This window comes from Fukomys damarensis, unplaced genomic scaffold (assembly GCF_012274545.1).
Source record: "Fukomys damarensis isolate Sample0158 unplaced genomic scaffold, DMR_v1.0_HiC HiC_scaffold_31, whole genome shotgun sequence".
Taxonomy (NCBI): domain Eukaryota; kingdom Metazoa; phylum Chordata; class Mammalia; order Rodentia; family Bathyergidae; genus Fukomys; species Fukomys damarensis.
In genome coordinates this window covers 4,623,101-4,630,490 of record NW_022900943.1, presented here as the reverse complement: position 1 = coordinate 4,630,490, position 7,390 = coordinate 4,623,101, and the positions used below count along the sequence as shown (strand labels likewise).

At 41.7% G+C, this 7,390-nt stretch overlaps 1 protein-coding gene across 12 annotated transcripts in view; it reads left to right on the top strand.

Moving 5' to 3' along the window:
- Positions 1 to 7,390, top strand: part of Ccdc171 (coiled-coil domain containing 171) — a 339,562-nt gene that overhangs the window by 210 nt on the left and 331,962 nt on the right. The window contains exon 1 of one of the 12 annotated variants that reach the window (XM_010630945.1): positions 318 to 557. The exons of the other annotated variants lie outside the window; for them this stretch is intronic. The gene's annotated coding sequence lies outside the window, so the exon portion shown is untranslated. Of the gene's footprint in view, positions 1 to 317; positions 558 to 7,390 lie in introns of those variants that run through there. 12 annotated transcript variants of the gene reach the window in all.

Below are 7,390 nucleotides of genomic sequence, written 5' to 3'. Positions count from 1 at the left end.
AGCCCCGCGGAGCACCTTCGGGCGACGCTGGCCTGCGGGGCCCTCTACCTCGGGCGCCAGTGAGCGGGAGGACGAGGACCCTGTCTTTCGTATGTGTTAGTGCGAGCCACACGCCAGGCGCCCCGCCACTGCCCGCTGCGCGAGAGGATGAGTTGCGCTAGACTGGCTTCTGCAGGAGTTGTACAAAAATCAGCTGTGACTTTTTAGTTTTTCTGAAGCTGTAAAATTTCCTGCAGAAGTGGTACCTCTTTTTGAATGATTATTCCATTATGGCAGTGTTTTTTAGAAAGGCTTATTGTCCCACTCTTTCAATACCGTACACACCGACGTTTTGTAATTCTCATTACCGTGGAGAAAAGAACCTATGATTTTGTCATTTGTTATGTTTAACAGTGAGTGCCTAGTAACAAAACGGTAGCGGAGTAGGAAAGAAATTGGTTGTCCATGAAATGCAGAGGAAACAAAGGCAGTGCACCCTGCTAAGAGGGAAACTGCACGTTTTCTGGAGCTTTTTGTACTGGTCCGGGCCCAGCCATTTATTGACTACGTGACCTCAGGTAGATCACTGACTGCCTTATCCTTACCTGTTAGGAACATGGATTTGATCTTCAGAGTCCCATTTAATGATAACATTCTTTGTCTCAGCCCCTTGGTCTTGGTCTTGCTTTTTTGGAAGGGACCAAACCCCTTTGAGGAGAACTTTTTTTATGTAACTGCTGAGAGAAACGCCCAACACAGGTGTGGTCAGGAAGAAAGATAGCACCTGGTAGTGAAAAAAAGATGGGTTTAGTGGCCTGGAATCCAGATCCGTTCACTGACAACTTGAAAAGGGTCTGATTAATTAATTGAGGGCAAGCTGTCTAACCAAAGGAAGCCAGCAAAACGGACCAGGGTCCTGAAGTGCCATTTTAATTTAAGGTCCTTCTATTTACCCGGAGTCAAGAGGAAGTTTAAGTGATTGAGGAGCTATCTGGTAGCTGCTAATCTATTCATTTGCATCAGTTTTAAAAGGGGAGGAGAGATGATGAAGTTTGAGGTAAATCACCCTTGTGCAGCTAGTTTAAATGATTAATAAAGGCTGTGAGTTCAGGGCGGCATGGGCTTTTCCAGCAAAGGATAAATACGACGTGGAAGCTGTGAGGCTTGCTCGGCAGGCGGTGGCACCACTGAGCTAAATCTCTGGCCCGAGGCTGAAATTTCTTTACAGCGCTACCTTAGTGGTCAGCCAGATCAGATGTGGGTTTAAATTTTAATTCTTCCAGTGAATAGCTTTACAAGAGTTATTCGACCTTTGGAGCCCTCAGTTTTCTCATTTGTGAAATGTGCAAGTAATCTTAGGGTTACTGTGTGGCCTAACTGAGGTCAGGTGTGCTTAGCTCAGCTTCTGGCACATACTAAGTGCTGCATAAGTGAGTCATCTCTTCTGAGCTGTGCAAACAGCTACGTGTATTCTGAATGAGCTGCTGAAGGACTCAGATGTGAGGTAGGAGAACTTGTACCGGCAGTGGCTCTGACATCTAAAGTAGAATCTTTCTGACTGGTACTTCCTCTTAGGATGCCCAGATCATTTGTCGCGTGGGCGTAATTGCCTGTTACCCATTTTTTAAAAAAAACAAAAATCTTTTGCTATGCAGATTTTTAAATTAATATAGCCCCCCCACTTTTGGTACGGGGCTCAAACCTGTGCCCTTGCACTTGAGAGGCAGGTGATGGAACCACAGAGCCAAATCCCTGGCCCTTATAGTTCCATTTGTTGATTGTTGATGTTATGTCTTGTGCATTTGGGGTTCTGTTCAGAAAGTCCTTGCCTATGCCTATCTTTCAGAAGATTGTTTCTTTTCTTTTTTTTCGTACCAGGGATCGAACTTGGGACCTTGTTCTTGTGAGGCAGGTGGCAGCACCACTGAGCTAAATCCCCGGCCTGTTTCTGTTTTAATATTGAGATCTTTGGACCATTTTGATTTTAATTTTGTACATGATGAGAGAAATGGGTCTAGCTTCAATCTTCTGCATTGAAGAATGATATACATAGTATCCTCTCATGTATTTTGGTAGAAATAGTAAAAGTCCAACACTACAGCCAAGAGAAGATTCATCTGTTAATACATTAGCATAAAAGGCTGATTGAAAAATTTACTTTATTTATCACTGTTGCAGGATTGCCTGTTTTTGGCTCACGCCTGTAAAAGTGCCATTTGGATTGAGAATCCACTGAAGGTCAGAGTCATGTGTTGTAGAAAACACCTTGACTTCTTGTTAATCTGAATGTGGAGAAGAATGATCTGTGCTTGGGAAATCTGTAGCAGGAAGCACAAATGCTGCCCTCCCAGGCAAGGTCTCATATGCTCCCTGGCTGGAGTGAACCATGTCTTGGAAGAGGATAGCAGGACACACTGGAGTTCTGGAGTCAGCCAACCTGAGAATGAATCCTGCCTCTCACCTACTAGACATATGACTTTGTGCAAATGACTAAATATATTTAAGCTTCGGTGTCCTGGGTTCAAAGTAGGGCTCTTAACAATGGCCCCTAGGGGTTGGCATACAGCGATATAAGATGTCTGTAGAAAGATTTTAGTACAATCTCTGCAGATAGGATTTTTGTTACATTTGGCACGATGATGCAGAGAATAGCTTTGATGTAGCAGTTTGTTCATAGATACTGATCAATTGAATATTTCAAATGGAAATTGAAAGATATTGATGAGAAAGGCTGACATTGTGTGTCACGGCAATTTTTAATTACGTACTCATAGTTTGGCCAAATTACTCATTTTTAATTTGTGGCTTTTCAAAGGTAGATTTTTAAGTATCTTTAGAAACAAATAATGTGGGTACTCTGCAGTTCTTTAGCTTAGATTCTTAGCCCATTGACATTTTCATTACTATACTGTCACTGCCTACTTAACTGTCCTCATCATTTCTTCCCTTTTCACTCTTTGGGAGAAGAGGTAGAAGATTTCACTGCATCTGCTGTGCCATGTTGAATAGCACAGGCATCTCATTTGAGTTTAAATTTAGCCATAGACCTAAGTTTGGCCCATCATGGATGTAGTTTTCCTGAAACACAAGAGATAAGCCTTGGTTCTCTGGTTTTATTAGAAGTTGATAATCACACACACACACACACACACACACACACACAGAAGTTTGTTTTTTTTTTAAGATAAACTTTATTTTAGAAATTTCTTTTGAACCTGGGGCCTCATACATGCCTAAAGCACTTTATTACTGAGCTCTACCCCCAGCGTTTTTAAAGACAAGTTCCTCAGGCTGGCCTTTCACTTTCGATCTTTCCTCAGTCTCCTGAGTAGCTGGGGTTACATGTATGTGCCCTGGTAGGGTTTTTGACGGATGGTGAGTTTATTTATTTATGTTTTGGTGCTGGGGATTGAACCTAGGACCTTATGCATGCCAAGTACATGCTATACTACTGAGTTATGCCTCCAATGTCACTGAATTTTTTAAATTGACATATAATTTGGTTTGGTGCTGGGGATTTAACCTAGGACTTCAGGTATGCTAAATTCAGGCCTATTCTGAGCTATACTTTCAGTGTTGATGAATTTTTAAAAATTGAGATATAATTTGCTGGATGTGGTGTCACATGCCTGTAATCCTAGCACTTGAGAAACTGAGGCAAGAGGATGGCAAGTTTGAGTATCGTCTGGGCAATTTTTTTTTTTGTACTGGGGATTGGACTCAGGTCCTTGTGCTTTCGAGGCTGGTGGAAGAACCACTGAGCTAAATCCCCAGCCCCTCGCCTGGGCAATTTAACAAGACTTTTATCTCATAAATAAATGAATGAATGAATGAATGAATGGACTGGGGATTTAGCTCAGTGCAGAGGATCTGGGTTCAATCCCTAGCACCAGAAAAAGAAATTGAGATATTATTCACATAACATAAAATTCACCATTTTAAAGTGTACAATTCAATGTTTTTTGGGGTATTTACTATGTGATACAGACATCACTATCTAGAATATCTCCATCCCATGCTCTCCACCTCAAAAAAGAAACCTGTTGGCAGTCAGATGCATTCTCTCACTCTCTTCCTGCTGGCAAAAGCAGCCTACTTTCTGTTCTGTGGATTTCATGTTCTGGAATTTCGTATTAATGGAATCAAATTATAAGTGGCATCTTAGCATGTTTTCAAGGTTCATCCATCTTGTACTTTATATCAGTACTTTATCCTTTTTATGGTTGAATAGTTTTTTGTATTTGCCCATTGACAGTAAATAGGCATTTGGATTATTTCACCTTTTGGTGATTATGAACAATGCTGCTATGAACATTTGTGTATGAGTTTTTATTTATTTTGGTGCCAGTGATCGAACTTGGACCCTTGGGCTTGCGAGGCAGGCAGTGGAACCACTGAGCTAAATCCCTGGCCCCTTTTTTTGATTTTTGAGACAAGTTCTTGGTATGGGGATCAGGCTGGCCTTGAACTCATTGTGTAGCCCAGGTAGGCCTCAAAGTTGGAAGCATTCCCCCTGCCTCAGCCTCATGAGTGCTGGGATCACAGGCCTATCACGCTGGCAGGAAACCTTTCCTAACTTCCTAAAACTCTGACTTGACCTTTTATGTATATTTAAGTCATCGTGGCTTGCATTTGGAGATTTTTCTGGCTTTATTTTCGCCTCCAGTTTGGTTTGGTTGGATTGTCTCCTTACTGTGTCTTTATTTTCTCTATCCTGATACATTTTTATTCCATCCCTAGAAGTTTCTCTTTAGTGTGTGACCCTGTCCAGAAAGGGGAACTTTACAGATTAATTTTGAGAGTTCATGAGGCTGGCTTGCACCAGCCTTTTCATTATTTTTTTACCATATTATTTCAGGTGCCCACTGTCATATATTTATTTCCAGGGATTGAATTATGGGCCTTGTACCCCCACCACTGAGCCATACCCCTCAGCCCCCAGTACCCACTTTTGAATGAGTGAACCTCTGCTGTGGGAAACTAGACAAAGATTGAGGCCCAGTTGGTTTTCCCTGTGGATGTGAATGAGGGGGCAACAAACTGATCCTCCTCTGGTGATGTGCCAGTAAGTTCCAGAGAAGAAGTCAACAATAGCTGGGATCTAGTTTAGAGAAATATTTACCTGGGTACCCTTTGCAAATAATGAAAAACAGATGAATTTTCCATTAACTTAATTGCTTGCTCCCTAGCCTTAAGTTGAATAAAAGAGAGGTGAGCCAGATGCTTGGTGCTCTTTGTCTACTAGAGGCAAGAGCCCCCTAGTCCCTCTTTCAAAATTATCTGTCTTTTGTCTTTACTCTCTTTGGTGCCCCCTCCAGTTAGGCATTCCTAGCAGGCTCTTTTCCTGCCCTGTCCCATTTTCATCTGCTACTCTCACACTGGCCTGCAGTAGATATCTCTTGGTGCTCTGGGGTTCTATCAGATGTGGCCTTGTTTTTCATTGCCTTGCTATAGACACCTCTGCTGCTCACCTGCAGGTTTTGTGGCTGTTGGTAGTTTGTCTTTCCTCACTTGTGTTTTTTTAGGTGTTGCCATGATGTTTGGCTTCTCTGTCTAGTTGCCTTAGAAATTCTCTCATTTATAGGGTTGAGGATTTAGCTCAGTGGCACCACACCTGCCTCACAAGCACAAGGTCCTGAGTTCGATACCCTGTACCAAAAAAGAGATTCCCTTATTTATATTAATAGGGAAATTATGCTATAGAAAAACAAAAAGGGATTGGGAATATAGGTCAGTGACAGAGCTCTTGTCTAGTATGTGCAAGGCTCTGGATTTGATCACCAGCCTCACACACTACCACCAACAAAGACCATAAAAGAAAACAAAAAAAAAAGACCTGATTAAAAAACTTACGTAGCCAGAGCTGGTTTGAGAAACTACTGTACCTTTGTGTTATTCAACTTTTTAAATTACTTTTATCCTTACGTGAGCATTTTCAAACTGTCTAGTTTTCTATTGATTTATAACAAGTTACCACAAACTTCAGTGGTAGTGTTTTAAAACAGCACACATTGCACCGTCTCTGTATTGTAAGTCCTGGCTTGTCTTACCTGTTCCTCTCACAAGGCTGCATTAAAGGGGCCAGCTAAGTTGTGTTCTCATCTAGAGGCTGACTGGGTGGGATCATTCAGGTCGTTGGCAGAGTTTGTTTCCTTACAGCTGGGGGAAATGTCTGAGGGATCTGGATAGGTACTAGCTGGTTAGTGGAGGCTACCCTGTGGTCTAAGGCTGCTTTCAGTTTCCTGCCCTGTGGTGCTTGGCAAAGGCTGTCCATAGCATGGCAGTTTGCTTCTTAAAGACCAGCAAGAAATGTCTGCTAAGAGTCTTTGTTGTTGCAGTGCTGGCAATTGAATCTCATGAATGCCTGGCAAGCACCCCACCGCCGAGCTGCACCCATCAAATATACTTCATGAGTGTGACGTAATCATGAGGGTGACATCTTATTACCTTTTCCCTGGAAGCAAGTCACAGGTTGATCACAATCAAGGGGATGATATTAAATAAGACAGTAACACCAGGAGGGTAAAGATGGTGGGGACAATCTGCTTGCCGCATTATTTCTGTACCTTATCTGGAAATTGGGGAAACACTCCTTTGCTGTTGGAGCCACTCTATCTAGAAGACCATTCAAATTTAAAGATGTTAGACCACAAAGCACTGAAAAATGATTCTTTTCCATTTAGTTTTTGTTTTGTTTTGTTTTTGGTTCTTTGAGACATGGTCTCACTATGTAGATGAGACTGACCTGGAACTCACTATGTAGCCCAGGCTGGTCTTGAACTCACAGGGTTCTTCCTGCCTCAGCCTCCCGAGTGCTGGGATTACAGGTGTGCGCCACCATGCCCGGCATTTTCCATTTAGTTCTTTTGAAACATCTTTACCAAAATTTGATAAACTCTTTATATACATTTCTTACCAAGGACAAAACAAAGACACTACTCAGGCCTTAACTATTTAAAATTTTTTAAAATTCTTTTTTTGATGTCAAAGATCAGATCCAGGGCCTTGCACATGCTCCGTGACTCCTCTGCCACTGATCTACTCTAAGGTCAGCTGAATTTCTTTTCTCAAAAGGAAAACTGAAGTCTCTAGGTGCCTTTTGTGCCACAGGCATACATGTATATAGCATATGGGCATTTAAGCTTTTTCACAAAAATAAAATATGTAAGGTTTGTTTGAGAGCAGAGACAGAAGAGGTTAGCCCTTTTTAAAAAGTCTTTTGGATATCTTTGTGCACTTAGTATTTCCCTAAGTAATTCTCTTATGTCTTTTCTTTAGACTGAATCACCCCAAATATTGCCTACTCCCTTTATCAGGGACCATGTTTTTCAGAGAGTTTTATGTTCAATAGTAAAAACTTAATAGTGACTGGGCACTCTACTGTATATATTATTTAAATCTTAAAATATAT